This window comes from Adiantum capillus-veneris, chromosome 28, assembly GCF_014529385.1.
Source record: "Adiantum capillus-veneris isolate H3 chromosome 28, ASM1452938v2, whole genome shotgun sequence".
Classification (NCBI taxonomy): Eukaryota; Viridiplantae; Streptophyta; class Polypodiopsida; order Polypodiales; family Pteridaceae; genus Adiantum; species Adiantum capillus-veneris.
Window position 1 is genome coordinate 56,629,766 of NC_140958.1, and position 18,503 is coordinate 56,648,268.

The following is an 18,503-nucleotide window of genomic DNA, read 5'->3' on the forward strand; positions in this document are numbered from 1 at the left end:
TAATTGCAAGCATTGGAAGCAATGGTTCTCTTGTAAACTTGTTATGGAATATAATGACAGTCTCTTTGTTGAGCTTCCCAATAAAGTGTCCCAAGCTTTGGTTCCTTCCTAAATTTAAGGGTCTGGAACCCTTACCCCTGCCAAGGAATTTGTCTGTGTCCAGTATTTCAATCTGCAAAAATATGTCTTGGTTAATTGTTCAGCACATTAATAAGACAGGGCAAAATGGTCATTAACATACCTTAGGAGACTCATCCTCCTCAAACAAGGCAGGTTCCCATATATCAATGGATCTAGTTGGCCTTACTTCATAATCTCTGGTCTTTTCCTCTCCCATATTCTCTATTTTAAGCCTTTTCTGGATCTCATTGAACTCCTCTTCAGAAGGTACACCCTGTTGCTCATATCTCCGAACAATGTCCTGCACATGCTTTCCAACACTTGAGCTGTCAATAAAATTTTCTGCCTCTGTGTCCAAGACTGCTAAGGGGCAAGGTGAGTAATCAATAAATCCTATGTCATTAGATCCCCACTCAGCCAAAACTGCCAAAGCATAATCTTCCCTTAGATAAAAAAGATGCTGAATAAAACATATTCCTTTTTGTTAACTTTGTATGTGGGAAATGTTGCTGTGCAATGCAAAGGATCAACATCTTCATCCTCAATGTCAACATTCTCCACTTTAGTGATGTTTTCTGCTTTAAATTTTGCAATGTCCAGCATCTCAGTGCTTTGTAGCTTCTCTTCCTCTTCATGGAACTCCATCTCTATCTCCTCTTTCTCCTGGTCCTCCTCAGCCTGGGAAATTTGCTTTGGAATCTCTTTGCCCTCTGGTGTTGGGAGTACACTGAAGAAAATGATAAGTCCAAGGTCATAATCTACCAACTGGCAATGCATATTACCATGAAATTTGCAAGGCTTTATGATCTTTTGCCAGTCTGGATGAAGGCTTGACCACTTCTTTGCAATACCTGTCCTTGACAAGCTACCTGCTTTGCATATATCAACAAAATGAACAAGATTGTCAAGCCTGTGATCTCTGATCAATTCTGTATATATCTCTTTCAAGTCACTAATTTGTGTAGAGAATCCATCCACAAGTGCTTGAAGATCAAAGGCAGCATTAAAAATCTGTTTAACACTTTGAAATCTTGTAAGTTCATTAACTTTGTAAAGAAAAGACATCAGCTTGTCATCAGCGGTCTCTTGTATATCCTCTGTATCCATTATGACAATCCACAAATGCTCAGCTGAAAAAGAGAAAAGAGAAGTCTATCAAGACATTAACCACCCTTCTTTATATCAAGTCTACAAACAAATTAAAAGCATAAAATTGTCAAGCAAATTAAGCGCACAAATTAAGCGCAAGCAAAAAAGAATTACATAAAATTGTCACATGCTAAGTTTGTCACTTGCTATGCGAACTGTGAGGGGTTAAGAGAAACTCGGCACTCACTAACTACGCGCACGGAGTGACACTTGGTACGCGATTTCCTATTGCTAGGAAGAGGTCGACGGCTCCCAAAATCGCGCACGGCGTGTCGCGGTGTGTCGCTTGGAGGGTTGGAGGCTTAATTTCAAAGCCTTGTGAATGACAATAAGCGAAAAAACGGGCTGGGTAGGTTTTTTTTATGGCCAAAAACGCCGCCTCGGGGGGTGTGCAAATCGGTTGCCGCCTCGAAGTGTGGTCCAACGGCTAGTATGCGCCTAGGGACTTGCGCAAAGCACCCTATATAAACCTCCTCAGAGCCCAAACTAAGCGCATTTTGAAGGAGGTTCTACCCGGTTCTCGCACTTCCACAACCCAAAAATTCGAGCGCTTTGACCGTCACCCCGTGCGCGATATTCGTAAGTGTGAAGACTTTACCATGCATACAATGTGTGCCTCTGTGTACCGCTTGGCACTCCGTCACCCCGTGCGCGATCATCGAAAGTGTGAGGACATTGGTCCCTTTGTGATTTTGCGTACGGGGTGTCACCGCAATGTGTTCCACTATGTATGGAAATGTGTGCCACTATGTCAAAAAGGAGGAGTTTACTTTGATAAAGTAATAATAAAAATTAAATATACATCGTTTACTTTTTTTACTAATGTTTGTTGTGTAACAATCATTCCTATCCCTTTTGAAGATGGCAAGGACCAAGAAGACTGCAAGGAAGGTTGATAAGCCTCTATCCAAAGATGAAGAAGAATCTCAGTCTAGCAAAGCTTCAGCTGGTACTTCCAAACCAAAGAAGAGCACATCTCAGAGGAAGGACCCTAAACCAAGCACACCTGACCCTCAACCAAGCAAAAGAAAAACTACACATCAGAGGAAAGCTTACAAGCCACTGCAGCTTAAGCCTCTCCTTACAAAGAGAAAGTTCAAGCAGGGGGTCAAATGTCTAAGAGAGATAAGGAAGGCCATAAAGTCCATCAATCTTGCAATTCCCAAACTGCCCTTCCAAAGACTATGCAGACAAGCTGCAGAGGAGTACAAGATTGACATGAGGTGGACTAGAACTGCATTGGCATGTATCTAGGAGGCTTCTGAGGACTTTATGATTGAGCTTTTCCAAGATGCCTATATCTGTGCAGCTCATGCCCATAGGGTTACTTTGATGGACAAAGACATGATCACTCTCAGGAGGCTGAGATACAGGTTTTCAAGAATGTTGGAGCCTGTCCCTATGCATGATATTAAGGCCTTTAATATTCTCAACACTCCTCCATGGAGGAATCCCAAGGAGCCTGAAGTAGGAGTAGTTGATATTACTGAAGAAGAGGAAAAGGAAAGGAAAAAGAGAGCAAAGGAAGACAAGGAAATTGCAGAGAGAAAGGAGCTTGACCTGTTGGAACCTCAGCTAGTGCCCCTCTTGAGGAGTGTCAATCCTACTGGTTTTGTTGTCGCTCTATTCAGTGAGGAGGATCCTAGGGAGGATTACAATTCACTTGACTCTGAGACCTTGGAAATTCTCAAGGACTGGGACCAAGGATATGAATTCTCCACTCCTTATCACATGCCTCAGGTTGTTTTTGTTTTCCTCTGTATTTTTGTTTATAGCAAGAACTCTTTATATAACAATATCTTGTACCAGGTTAATGATGCATACATATGAGCCAGACCTTCAACAAAAGGTGGAATTTTTAGACCCTTCTATCTCCCACTTTCTCAGGACAGAGACAAATATTAGAGAGCTCACAAAGTGGTTGACTCATGTGGACTTGGAAATCTGTGAAATTTTCTTGATTCCTTATCATGAGAGGTAAGTTTCCTACCTACACCTTGTGAAGAGAATTTACTAATTCATGTTAGAAGGCTAACTGAGGCTTGTTTTTATAGCTCACATTGGAGTTTAATTTCAATTGATATTGTGAAAAGAAAATGCTACTTTGTCAATTCTCTTGCTGGAGTACATGGTCAAGCAAAATTGTAAGTATAGTAGCAGACACATTTTGTAAACCACAAGCAAAACCTCAAGCACATACTTTTAATAAAGAATTTTGGACAGTGCTGCTACAAGATTTATAGAGACACTGGAGAATTGTCCACCCATGCCAAAGATGCTGACTAAAATCCAATTTTCAGTTGTGAAGGTTGGAATTCTTTATGCTTTGTTCACTTCAATGGATTATCCTCAAATATTTTTTCCCATAAATACATGTAATGAGTTGCAGGTTCCAATCCAGCCTGAAAGCCATTCATGTGGATGGAGGGTAGTGACAAATGCCAAGCTCCTCTTGGACTTCATATACTGCAATGACAATCAGAATGTAGAAGTATAGCATATTTCATATTTGCAAGCTGTATTTTTTCTCATTTTATTGTTCCTAAAACTTGCTTTCTATTGCCTTCTATAGATCAACAGAGAGTGCTATAGTGAGAACCATGTATGGTTGACAAGAGCAAAGATTATCAAGTATATGATTGAAGCAAATGGACAACTGCAAGAGGTATTTAAAGATGATGATGTTGAAGAGAAGGGGAAAGCAAAGCTAGAAAAGGCAAAGGGGAAAGCAAAACTAGAAGAGGAAAAGGGAAGTGAAGAGGAAGAAGAGAGTGGTGAGAAGGAAAAGGCAAGTGAAGAGATGGATGATAAGAGAAAGAGGAAGCAGCCCTCAAGCCCTCCTGCCAAAGAGCCCACAAGAAAATCTTCCAGGACAAAAGACCCCACTGCAAAAGCACCAACCCCATAAGGAAGTCCCCTAGGGACAGGAAAACTCCTGGCAGAAAACTATTCTAGCTTTTTGTAGCCCACTTGTATCCAATTGTCTATTCTATAGCCCACTTGTATCCAATTGTCTATTGTATGTAATTGCAAATATTTGAAATTGAATACATTTTGATCACCTTGTTTTAAGACTCTGTTACAAAATCAAATCATTGATGTTTGGAAAAGTTGCATTTCAATAACAAAATAAAGATCCTTTTAGATTTTTATTTCAATAAGATCCTTGCAGGTCATGTGATACAAAACAAGATCCTTGCAGGTCATGTGATACAAAATAAGATCCTTGTAGGTCATGTGTTACAAAATTGTCTTGAAGGATGTTTAAGGCACCAAATGTACAATGCCATCCAAGATGTCCTTGCACTATAGCCTCTTTTCATTCCTTTTTGATACCTACAAAAACAGTCCAAGTTAAATAAAGAACCAATAAGAGAACAAGAGACTTTTAGGGATAACAGTTACCTTTCCACCATTTATTTGAAAGCAGAATGTTGTGGGCAGTTCAATTTCATCATTTTGCAGGTCCAATCTCAATTGATGTAAGCTACACATGCCTCTTATCTTTACAATTGACAGATGCTCATTGTTTACCCATATATCAATGTCTTCTATTGGGCTGTCAATGAAGTCCTCCATGTCTTGATCAAGTGGAGTTAGCTGACCACCAACATAGTGCCATCTTCTGTAATAAAATGACATAATGAAGTTTTGTGTCCCTATCATGTATTTGCAAGCAATTGAGCCAGCTTGCACATTACAAGTGATTCCATTCACTGTTTTGGTGTTCCAACCCTCATCCACAAATTCAAGTACATTTGCCGAGTCTAAAGTCTTCACTGAAAACATTGTTCTAGATTTTCTGACTTCAACATTAGAGAAGAAGTCTACAAAAACTGTAATGGGCATGAATATAGAGATTCTACTCTGTTTGCTTGCTATGTTTGCTTTCAAACACTTTTGAATCTCACAAAACAGTTTGCACCTGTAGCCCTCACTTGTATTTGAGCTAGGGAGTGACCATTCTCCACTCTTGAAATCAGGCAAGTCTAGCTTGGTTGTGGCTCCAAGTTCTCCAGTCCTTCTAGGTGGAACATAATAATGGTCAAAGAAGAATATTCCATTCTCTGCCAGTGAACCCTTAGTCCTTCCCTTGTATATTTCTTCACCAATTGATCCATGACACACATCCAGAATATTTATAACACATTCTACTGGCTGCCATTCCATAATGTTTGAAGGATACAAATCTGTAGAACAAATAACCTTATACAACATGCATTACAAATAAGGATTTAAATTAAGAGACTTACAATTTGGTCTATGTAATGGCAAAGCAGAACTCTCTAAGTCAATATGCAGATCTTTATGCATGTACACATGCTGCACCAGCACCTCTTTGATTGATTTTTTGTTGTCGCCAAAGCTGAAATCTTTAACAATACCCTTCCATCTCGCCAAGAAAGAGTTTTTGGTGGAAGACTTTATTCTCTTGTTCTGTTGCATCAGTATCCACGTTCCTTTGTGTATAGTTATTGGAATCCATTCTCCATTTTGATCAGTCGTGTTGTAAGTGACAATGGCTTCAATGGAAGTTCTTGGTCATTTTGATCGTGATGAAGATTCCATGGTGAAAAACGAAATGAGCAAAGAAGTTTAGCCTGAGTTCAAGAGAAGAATAAGCAGAATGTGCAAAAAACGGTTCAAATCTGGAAAAGATCATGAGATAGAATCAAAACGTTGTTTTATGATGACGACGTGCAAAATGAAAACAATATAATATGAGAAGTGAGTCTTTCTAAAAGCGACAGCTATTGAATGCCTTTGCACTTTTACTTGTTTACATTGCTATCTACCAGCTCAAAGTTGCGGTAAAGATAGAATATTTGCTTTTTTTGTGAGGTTTCAAAAATAGAGGTTCCGTAACGGAAGCTCTTCAACCATTGGTTGAGACCACTCTCTCTCTACACGCTAAAAGGCACAAAAATGACCTCAAAATTCCCCTAATGTTACACGCACAAAGGCTGCTACATGATCTCTTGGATCCCTGCTTCCCGTATATTTCTTGTTTACCCATTTTTGCACTTGAGAAGGTCTAATTCTACGATGGTCTCCAAATCTCATCATGGGATCTCCCCGTCCTAGTCGATATACCTCCTCTGGTCTTCTGTAGTGGCCAAGTTCTTCTCCCAATGGTGCTCCTAATCCATAATTCCTAACAGTTCTCGTGAGAGATGGTTCATCTCTTCGAACTCGTTCTCGGGGTGTTCTTCCAAGCTCAATTGACCCCTGAGTCTTTGGCTTACTCTCTCCTTGATACCGTGCATAGATTGGTGGTTCTTGTAAATCCCTTAACCCTCGTGCGGTTTGATAACCCTCTCGGGTTCGGTCTTGTTCTAATGTAGCACTCTGTCGAAGCCATGCCTCCAGTGATGGCTGAGTAGCTGGTTGGTCCTGGTAGTTGGACGTCGGTGGTCGGGTAGAATGTGAGGTAGCGTCATACTCTTCTGAAAAGGGATTAGTCGACTTGCTAGGGGTGTAGGTGGCTCTTGGTACCTCGTCGGGGCCATAGGTCGATGCTCCTAGAACTGTTGCCTTTTCAACCTCTTCTGGGAGAATACGTTTGTATTCTCGCCCGTATCTGTCAACAAAAACAATATCCTTCCCCATAGCAGTTTCATAAGAAAATAAGTAAAGAACCTTGTCTTTGCTTAATTCATTTGGGTAGGGTTCCTTGCATTGAAAGTAAGAGAATATTCCCTCGCTTTCATGCTTGTAAATCCCTACATTCTCATTATAGGTTGGGACCCTGGTTGCTTTCTTATCATACATAAAAAGTGCTCCAGGTAGATCAATGTTAGGAGGCGGTTCTTGGGTTTCTGAAATCATTTTCCCTTTTGCCACGTTATCCCCATATCTGTTGTAATCCTCAGGGTTACTCACTATCAGATAGTGGTTTCCCTTTTCGTCTCTAAATCTGTCTCCGTCATCGTAGATTCGAATTATCTCTAGTCTCTGAGCCGGTCTTTCTTCAATACAAATACACTTGCATCCCCGATAGTCAGAATAGACTAGGGCTCCCCTTGAGTTAGTTCCTTCCAAGAAGATTATAGTGAACTGGGTTTCGTTTAAAGGATGTAGGGAGGTGCTCCCTCCTGGCATTGGTCCTTCACCGATGAAACCTCCTGGCTGTTGACTTCTCATCATGAAGAAGGACGTTTCTGACGAAGTGTCAGTATCACTACCCTCTTCAATGATTGGTGCCAATGGGTCTAGTCTCGTCTGTGTTACACTCTCTTCTGTGGACGTGGTGCTAATTTGACTTTTGACACTTTTAGCTCCCGACTTAACAAAGGCTCCTGACCTTAAATACATAAGAATGAAAGTTTTGTTGCAAACTTAAAGCTTACCTGGACTCCTTCTTCCTATATAGCTTTGTGATGACCTCCTTCCGGGATCTACACAAGGATGGTTAGTCTGTTCACAAGTGTTTTCCCTGAATTACCAAAAATCTTTCAAGTATATACAGCAACCACTTAGTCAGTCTTCTGGTGGTCCAATTTCAATTATGAAATGATGGATGGGATCTATATAGAGAGTATGTCCTAGCAGTATAGTCACAAATTGCAAAAAGTGTCTAATTCACAACTTCCTTAGTCTATCGCGATAGACTGACATTTTGCTCTGGCACAAGTCAATTCAAAATTGTGACTTTACCCTTAAGTTCCAGTTACCCTCTAAAGCCTATCCCCCAAGTTTTGTGAAGTTTGGACACTTGGGTTGGGTTTTGGTCCCATTTTAGTATTTCAGTCGGAGCTTGATTCTCTATCTGACCCTCAGCTTGACCTTCAGTGATCTAAATGTCTTGAATTTTGGTGTGTCTGCTATTTAGACCCTGATAAAGCTCTCCCTAGGGGAAATTTGAAACAAAAGTTGCCCAGCAGAAAGTTCCTTGGTCTATCGCGATAGACTGGGCACTTTCTCCATTTTCAGCTTTTTTCCAAATTTTTCTCCACAGTTGGTTTAGCCTCCCCTTGTGTAGTGCATTGACCAATTTTGGCACTGTTTGGACATTTGTTCAAAGACTTCTTGCCCTTGTCTCTGAATTCAGACTCCAAACACTAGTGTTGAAGTTTTGGGGTCAAAATTGGTGTTCAAATTCACTCAATTTTTGTGAGTACCCTTGTATTGATGTGTTAAGCTTGTGGTATAAGGGTTTTTTGCTTGTTGCTAGAGAAACACCACCTTCACCAGTCTATCGCGATAGACCAGGCAGTGAGCAACGGGGACTTAATTTTTTGTATGTTTTTGCATAGTCTTGTTCCCTGTGTCCATATAAGTCTATCCCCCAAGTTTTGTGAAGTTTGGACTTATTTTGACCTCAAACTCAAGCACTTCACAAATTTCACTTTTCTCTGAAAATTCACACTCCATTGCACTTGAAGTGATGCAAATTTGATGACATTGCATCTTAAACTTGTGCACATCAGTCATACCTCATGACACAGTCAGTTTACCCTTGGCTAATGGTTATATCTCATCTTGGACCCTTTAGGTTCACTTAGTGTTTCCTTATGAAAATCACCTGCTTATTTTATATTTTATTTTTTTTGTTGGTTTTGGTCGCAGTTTTTATGTTTTCTCGAGTGTTGGATCATAAATTTCAATGTCGACTCTTTTCACCCCTTTCAAGGGTATATGGGGTGAGTTTTGCTTTCAAGGCAAGCAAACATTCTTATTGTTTCTTCTTTTTGTTTGTTTTTTGCGGTTTCACAACGTTTTTCTACTCTCTTTCTTCACAAGTATAACAATCACTAAAAACCAAAAACCATAACTCCACATTATCCTACCTAACTAAATCTAACTAGTCGCAGACCCTCGGCAAGACACAGGCTTCCTGGCTATCCACTAGACCTCAGGATACTCTATCTTGGATCTTGTTCTAAAAGTTTAAGCTCTCTCTAGTCAAAACTAAAGCAAGCTAACCATCACACGAGTGACGTAGATCTCCCTACTTAAGGTCTTGTGTCCCCGGCACCGGCGCCAATGTTTTAGGGAAAAACTACTCCCCTGTTCATACTCACGAGCACGACACAGACAACATACTTATCATCCGACGATACGACTAACCCGTAGGTGCACGTAGGCAATCGCATTAGCTTGTCAGGCTGAGACCGATCTACACATACGCACTTTTATGATGCATCAATCACTAACCCTGATAGATTGCAACCCACTCTATCCCTTAACGCTCACAACACAGTTTACACGTGCAATGAACTCGGAATCGCATCAAACTTACTAGGCACCATCCTCTCACTAGGACATATTTACCTATAAGTCTAATCTCACCAGATTAGAACCCTAGCTATCTCGAATACTGTCGCGATAGACCAACAGGTCATAATCCAAAAGTGGGCAAAACTTAAGTTTATCAGTATCTATGTGTAGCTAATCTCTTTCTCATTCCATGAAGCACTTGATTATTGAAAACAGACACCGTTTGTGCTACTTACAAGCAAAACAAGCTCGAGGAAGAATCGATCGCAATCAACTCGAAACGGCGAATGTGTGGTGTGGGTGCGTAGCTCTCGGAGAGACTACCGCGATGGTGTGGTCGCGTCGTGAATCCGGTGAGGGAGAAGCGCGTAGCGAAGAGGATAAGACACACTCACTCTCTCTCTCTCTCTCAGACTCGTACGACACAGGATTAATTCAAAAAATGTTATTTCAAAATGGTTCTAAGGTGACTTTTATACTTTAGTCACCTTAGCTCAAAAATGTACATGGGGTTCTCTTGCTCATGATTACAAAGTGGGAATAAATCTGAGTCCTGACTAACTGACTATTATTTACATAATCCAGACGAATGGATCAAAATGATAAAACGTCTTTGACATAAAAAAATGGAATTTGATATGCTTTACAAGATGGGCTCATTACAACAGTTGGACCAATGAGGCTCCAACAGAAGGTGATTTGGCGCATGCGCGGTCTTTGCTCTCAGGTGTTTAGACACTACATACTAAACACTTGGAGTGAAGTACCGAATGAATTAAAAGAGAGAGTCATCAGCATGCTTCATGACGAGTTTCCCGTTCCAACACGGGATGACCGCTTCAATGAAGATGTGATGAAGGTTCGAATGCGCGAATACTGCAAGCATAAGCGTTCCAAAGTGCAAAAAGCAATCAAGCATGGATGGAACAGACCAAATTGGCTGGCCAAAGAAGATTGGAAGCATGCGAAGAAATAAGCGCACAAGAATCCCGACAAGTGGAAGCAACAAAAGGAGGCAGCCAGAGCGCGAGTAGAGGCAGGGAGCTCGCACCACTTAGGGAGCGGCAGGTGGGCATCATTTGAGGCCAATTTTTTAAGTGTTCGCATCTATGTTCGATAGTTTAGGGTTTATGGGATTTGAAATTCTAACATAATGGAGTCTTTGTATGTTTTGACAGTGGTCGTTTACAAGACGTGATTCCACTCCGTACGAGCGTGAGTACGCAGGCAGGAAGGGCTTAAACGCCCTTATAGACATCCTGACTTCTTGCGGCGGCATGGTTAGTATTAGGGTTTATTCTTTTGTATTTATTGTATTGTTTTATAAACGTCGTTCGCTATATGTTTATACTTACAATGGGCTATCTTATTGTTTTTTTTTGCAGAATCCGACAGATACGCCGCTTGGACGCGATGAGAGGTCTGATTAGACAACGTCAGTTTAGCCATAGCTAGATAGCATTATTTTCTTTTTGTCCTAGCTTATGTATCGAGACCATGTAACTATGTATTTTTGAAAACCATGTATATTTTTTAAATAATGACAATGGTTTGTAACTATTACATTTGCAATGATTAACAATCAAGTGATTTTGTTGCTATGTACAATTGTCATTTATTTACTTCCATCAATTCACGCTTGTCATTTTTGTATCTTTATTTTGCAAACAATACGTACTATGGATGTTGGAGTTAATGATTATATTGTCTTGTGGGTGACTATTTTGGGTCTATATTTACCTTTGCACTTTTTTTCAAAGGTAAATAGACCAATGAAACATTCAATATGGTTGATGGGTGGTAGGGCATTCAATGCCCTGCCCCCAAAAAATTTTAATCTCGAGCGTCGCTATATTAGGCTCTGCAGCGTCGCTATATAGCGACGCTTATAGCGACTGCAATAGCGACTACTATAGCGACGTTCTCTTATCGATGCTAATAGCGACGCTTTTAGCGACGCCGGGGGTTTAAAAAACCCAGTGTATTTTCGTCGCTATAAGCGCCACAAGAGCACACAACCTCTTTTAGTGTTTGATAAAGACTTGGGATGGATTGGGTAGAGCTTTTGTTGCTAGATTCTCTCCTATTTTGCCTTCTTGTTTAGTCTTTGGGACCCTGTTAGAATTCTTCCAAGGGGAGGGTGAACCAATTGATGAGTATGTTAAGCGTTTTCAAACTTTCAAGATGAAGCAATGTGATCCTCATTGTTTTGATGAGAGAGTTTCGTTGGAATGTTTTCTTACGGGTATGTTGAGGGATACTCAATTTCATGTGAGGTTGTCAGATCCAAAGAAACTTGATGATGCATATGCACGCGCTAGGGTTGTGGGGGAGGTGCACTTTTTTTTGGCCAAGGGCATGGGGATTTTGACAAAGAAAGAGAACATCTGCATGAGATTTGAGTGTTGAAGCGAGCTTGAAAGATTCTTTTATCATAATTTTCACGACGATGATCTCACTTGGTCTGCTTTAAGGAGTTGTTGACAAGGTATGATATGCTTGGAAATGCTACAATGAAGTCCTCGACCTTGATGAATAAATATCGAGATCGGTCACTACTAGAGGTGTACAAAGGAAGCTGGGAAAGACTTTGAAGAGGGTGGCCACCAATGGCGCTTATTGTTTTTTGCATATCGTCTATGTCTTTATCGTAGTGTGTGTATGTGTGAGTGTTTATGGAGAGTCTATGAAGGGTTTTCTAGAGAAAATAGAAGAGAGAGGTTATCTCATTGATTCAAGTCGATAGAGATAGGGAGAGTCTCTATATAAGATTGAAGAGAGAGAATCAAGAGAGAGAGTGGAGCTCTCATGTATAGAATCAAAGAGATTGAGGGAGAGAATCTCTCTCTGCTACTTGCAGCAAGAGGGCCGAGTTTAGGAGAGCAAAGGGAGAAAGTCGAAAGGATCCAGGAGAAGGTAGAGAGCCTACAAAGAGAAGGGGTCCAAGAGGGGCCAAGAGCCGGAGATGGTGTTTCTTTTGTGGGTGATTGCTCGTGCCGGTGAAGTGGGAGACAAGGTGGCATTGAGAGATCATGGGTGCCATTTGCAAGCCATGCAAGAGGGGGTCATGATGAAGAATGGAGAGGAAGAGTTTCTCTCGTTGCAATCTAGTAGGATGCCGAGAGCAGGCTGAGGAGATGCTCACCATATTGCATGCCACGGAGGAGGTGTGAACCCGAGCTTGGAGGGGCTTTGATTAAGTGAGGTGTTTTAATACGTTTTTTTTAACAAACTATTGAGAGGGTGGCGGGTGTGTTGATCTATGGAGGAGGCACCGCCTGTTGCGCAGAGGGTTAGTGGGCAAGAGAGAGGAGCACCATCTGTTGGCGCTACCGAGGCAAAGAGAAGGGGTGCTTGAGAGAGTCACCATGAAGAGCATGAGAGGGGCACCGTTTGCAGGCAGGGGTGGTATGCAAGCCATGATCGAGAGCAGGAGATGAAAGAGAGTGGATTAGCTAGGAAAGAACGTAGTGAAGTGGGAGCTAGCAAGGCTAGTTGGATGACGAAGCCCTGACTGTGCTGAGAAGGAGAGGGGGTCTGCAAGGAAGAAAGCCCGTTTGTAGGCCGCGAGAGAGATGAGAGGGAGATCCTCACTGTGTGGGTAACCGTTGAGTTGGATGACGAAACTCTGGCTGTGCCGAGAGCGTTTGTGAGAGAGCATGGGAGGCCGTTTTGTCGTAGGCTATGATGAGGCTGTAGGCAGTGAGTTGCCAGGCTAAGCAAGAAGAGGAGAGTAAGTGAGAGAGGGATTTGCCCTGTGTGAAAACTAGCGAGGAGAGAGATTAGGAGAGAGAACCCCGCCTTGCACTGCCGAGAGTAGTTGAGAAAGAGAGAAATATTCTCCCTGTGAAATAAACAAGGAGAGAGAAGGCCTCTTTTTGGAGTTGGGTGTGAGAATTGTAAAAATTCAATCACATATGGGTGCTTGCATTTCTTAATACAAGGACAAAGAGAGAGAAAGAGGACACTTGGGACGCCTGTTCAGGGCTACTGTTGAGAGAGAGAGAGAGAGAGAGAAATGAGTCATCACGCTGCCCTATAGGGTGTAAGCCCTGATACCTTCAAGAAAAGTGGAAGCCTACGAAGTTGCATCGACGAAAGGTTTTGAAGCCAAAGATAAGTTTTGTAAAGCTTGCTATAAAAACAATATTTTCACTATTCAAATTGCTCAATAATTTTACAATATCTTGTTCTCATCTCGACTTTCATCTCTCTGTTTCAAACTAAAGACAACATTCTCTCTCTTCCTTTTTGCTGAACTATTAAGTGATCATGTTTGTGGATAATCATTGATACAATCTGGCACCGAGACTGCATCGCACATTCCTTGGTAGCAGATTTTAGCAGCACATCTCCAGCCATAGTTCCTTGTTGGTGGGCTTGGGTTGGGGGTTTGTCTTTTTGTCTTTGCTTGGTTTTTCTTGTCTGGTCCTGCTCCATGGCCCAGGCATAGAAAAATATCCATCAATTGGGTAGAATGGATGTAAGCATAGAAGTAGCTATAGCGTGGGCCTTGTCAACCCCGAGGGCTTGACAAAGTGCTATGCGTGTCATGACCTTGCCGCAAAAGCCAATTCCAAAAGTGGCAATTGCAAGTGATTTTTTTCACCAGAATAATTACATGGGCTGTTTGAGGGATAAAAAGTGTCATTGTGAAGTTGCATGGTTTTATGTTAATCCACTATGCGGGTGAAGAGGCCGTGAAGATCATTGCATCCAACATATTTGGTGTCCTCTAAGAAAAGAAGGAACTGCAAATGGAGGTGTGTGGCTCTTTCGACGTTGTTGTTGTGTGGGAGGAGGATGCGCTAGCGTGTGTTGCCATGGCGATCGCTCTCTCTCTCTCTCTCTCTATCTCTCTCTCTCTCTCTCTCTCTCTCTCTCTCTCTCTCTCTCTCTCTCTCTTCTCATTGTCTGTATCTCTCTGTGTGTCTTTCTCTCTGTCTCACTCTCAAGTTTTGGCAAAAAAAATAAGAAGCCCTCTCCCCTTTATATACACCCCCCCTGCCCGCCCCCCCCCCCCCCCCCACCCCACCAAGGCCCACTGCAGAAAAATATACCATCCCAAAGCTCTTTGATATACATACAAACACATGGGTGTGCACACAAACACCCCAAAAAAATCTAAAAAACTTAATCAATGAAGGTGATACTATAACGACAAAAAAGTTTTGAATTTCCATTAAACAAAATGCTTTACAGCATGGCAGTAGAGCCGGTTACATTGATCTATTGGATCAACTTAAAGACAGTGCGTTGCCAACCCTCCACTCCTCTTGCACTTTCATGGCTGTCTCCATCCGACTACTAATTTGAAACAAAAAAATTATTTTCTTAAGACTAACAATTGGCACATGTAGACAACATAAAAATGAAACTGACCTTTTGTCGATGGAGATGAAAGTAAGCATCTTTGATATCTTTGTAGCCCAAGATAATCAAGTTTTCCCGTATGTTGGTGAGTGTCCAATGTTCACTAACTTGCACAATCTCAGAAACACCATTTGACAAAGTAATGGGCATGTCAAATGTCACAAAATTAGCAACATTGGATTGTAAGGGTATCCATTTTCTACTCTTACACATCCAACGCTCATAGTGGAAACGTAGGTGCAAAGTAGTGCGCACTTTCAAATATCGCATCCCTGTACCTAAAGCCCCCACCTTACACTTGTATTTATCTCCTTGGCGTACTCCCTCAACCATTCCCCAATTATCTCCAACTACTAGTTTTAGTGCTTCATACATGACATTCTTGCTACAAAACATAGTAGGTGTGACACTGAATGGCAATGTCTTGAACAAGTGTAATAAAAACATGCATGGGGTAGCACCAAGTGAGCCCTACTGATCTAGAAGCCTTCCCAAATTTTAATGAGGAGAAAATATCAGAAAGCATCTTCTCCTTCATTGAGAAGAGTGATCACGCATCGCGTTGTGGCCATTCCAAGTTCAATAATGAAGGTTTGTCAACAGCAATGATCTTACCATATCCATCCTTTGAGACCAGCACTACATACGTGTGTGAGTAGAAGAAGATTCTACGTTGCAGTAGAAATGAAGGTGGGGAGTTGGGAAGCATCATAACACCATTGTTGGCATGAAGAGCGTTGAAGGTTTCCGTGAGACTCTTGAGTGGTTGTTCCTCAACAAAGTTGGATGGGAATAAGTCTATGAAAACACCAAAAACTATCAATTCAAAAGCAAATAACAAGCATTTACAATCAGCAACCAACAATGTTTTACGACTTACAATGTATTGGGGAATTTCTTGAGCTTCCATTACTCAAGCTCATGGAACACCAAGAGTACACATGCTAAATAATGGCCACTGTGCCTTGACTCTATCGTTCTTGAAACCAAGAGGTCTCCCCTTCCACTTTTTGTCAAGGTTGCCACGGTTTCAAACGCGATGAGGCCTGATATCTACAGGTTGCATGAAGATCTAAGATCCTTTAAAAAACACTTGCATCACGCATTCCCCGTCAGAATCCCTAGTGTTATGCAGGAAAACCGCCTCTATCTCATCATTTGGCTTCCTTGAAGTGGAGGGGGTTGACATGGTAGCACCAAAAGAAGAAGCGTTGTGGTGTTAGAGAGAGAGAGACCTGTTGCTTCAGGAATGAAGTAAGAAGGAATGTTTGAATGGGAAACAAGGGGAGAAGAAGTAGTTCAAATGGATGGTGTGAATGAAAGGGGGAGATAGGAGGTGCAACTATGGAAAGTTTCCATTTGTGATGCAGCTATGGAAAGCTTGGAGGGAGGGGGAGAAGTGGCTCAATGGGGAGCAAGGGGAGAAGAAGTAGCTCAAAGGGATGGTGTGGATGAAAGTGGAAGACAAGTAGTACAGCTATGGAAATATTCCTTATGTGTTGCAGCTACGGAAAGCTTGGAGGTAGAAGGGGAAAGAGTAGAGGTAGAATAGAGGGTACTATTGAGAAATGCATATTTTGATTGAATTTTTTTTTTTGACCATGTATTTGGTTAGGAGAGATTTTGGAGAGTGAAAAGTGAGATTTAGAGATTTTTAAAAAATATGAAATTTTCGGGTTACTTTATGGGCGCCCATGAAAATGGAGGGAAAGCGCCCCCCCCCCCCCCCCCTTTTCCCCCTTCTCTCTCTTCTAGGGGACAAAGCTATAATGAGGGAACAAATAGGCCCCCATGCCCCCTACTACCCTATCTTTTGAGAGGGTATAGCTGTGGCAACCACCCTCTTCCTATTTGTCCATGCTTAGTCACCCCTTAAGCTAAAGGGCACTTTTGGGGTTCATATTTTCCTAATGTGTGTTAGAGATTGTGTTGGTCGTATGAGGCACTATATCGATGGATGTCCAGAGTTGGAAAATCCAACCAAGGAGAGACTTGTCTCATTATTTCTAAAAGTCTTAACAAAGAGTTGAATTTCATTATGTACAACAAGAAACATTCAACTTTGGAAGTATGAATTCTAGATGCTATAGACTTGGGGGATAACAGTGAGATCTTCAATGAAGAAAGCACAATTAAGGACACACACAGTGAGTGCATGACATCTACTAGGCCAACGCATGTAGGACCTTTTGTGGCAACTCCTATGAATGCTTTCAAATGCATGCTCAAGTGCATGAATGAAATGATGAGCGACATATATAAAGGATGTGAATGCATGGGCTAGGAGAAGTTCCACAAGGGAAACCTATGGGACAAGCCAAACCACCTAAGTGGTGTGCCATTGAGGGTAAATGGACAAGAAATGGACAAACCATGAGACAATTAAACGAGTGTTATTATGTACCAATGAGACAATAAGGGAAACCTATGTATAGGTATTCACAAAAAATGGGGCAAATATAGAGACCACCCATGACTATGGAGAGACCAACATTAGTGCTAGGTCAACAATGATAATTGGAAAAATAGTTGTCCAAAGATTGACGAGAATGCTAGGTCAGTTGAGGCTTACGACATGCAATGCACCAGAAAAGGGGGGCATTTTTTTGAAGATTGTCCTAGGAATCCTGTAAATAAAGGGAAAACAACCATAAACATTGTACAAGTCATGCCTAGTAGCTCCTCAGACAATGAACCTACGATTCTAGTCAAGGTAATACCAAAGCACAAGCCAAGAAGAACAAGCAAAACAATGCAACAGTCGTGGGAATCCATTCTATAGAAGACCAAACTTTGAGACAATTAACATGGTTAGAGGTTTATTGCCCGGACTATGAAAAGAGATTTTCATGCCTATGTGGATAACTTTTCCCAATTCAAAGAGAAAATAGCAATACCACATGCAACTTTACTCTAGATATCTGTTGCACCTAAGTAGAGTAGATATCTGGTGGGGTACTTGATGAATATAAATTTCTCAAGAGACATGAGCAAACAAACACAAAGAGAAACCAAAATTGAAGCGGATAATTATACCATGATCGACCAACAATTATATAGATGAGGGAAGGACCAACAACTCAGACTGTGTGACAATGAAGATGAGTACATTCCTATCTTGGAACAAGCACACTTAGGACTAGCAAGAGGCCATTTCTCTCATGACATAGAGCTAGATCAATATTGATGGATGGCATATGGTGGCCAAATCTATTTGTAGATGTGAAAGAATTTCAAAAGATGTCTCTTGTAAGCGACAGGAAAAAAGGACAACTCAAATGGATAGCATGCCTTTGGAACCAATGATGGGAGCAAGAGTATTTTCTGTGGTATAGACTTTGTTGGTCCAATACATCCATCGGCATACAAAACTCAATCACAATACATTATTATGGCCACATATTATTTGACTAAGTGGGAAAAAGCTAGAGCCACTAGGAAGAACGATGCATGACACATTGTTGCACTCTTGTACGAATGTATATTCATGCAATATGGGCTTCCTATAGAGCTTCTGAGTGATCAAGGGACACACTTCCTCAACAAGATGATAGAGAATTTAATTAACAAGTTTATGGTCATCCATAACAAATTTGTGCTCTATCATCCTTAGGAAAATGGCCAAGTAGAGCAGCATACAA

General features: G+C 41.4%; 1 pseudogene; it reads left to right on the top strand.

The window, feature by feature from the left end:
• Nucleotides 1-11,898, top strand: part of LOC147420488 (uncharacterized) — a 75,219-nt pseudogene extending 63,321 nt beyond the window's left edge.
• Nucleotides 11,899-18,503: the final 6,605 nt, after the last annotated feature.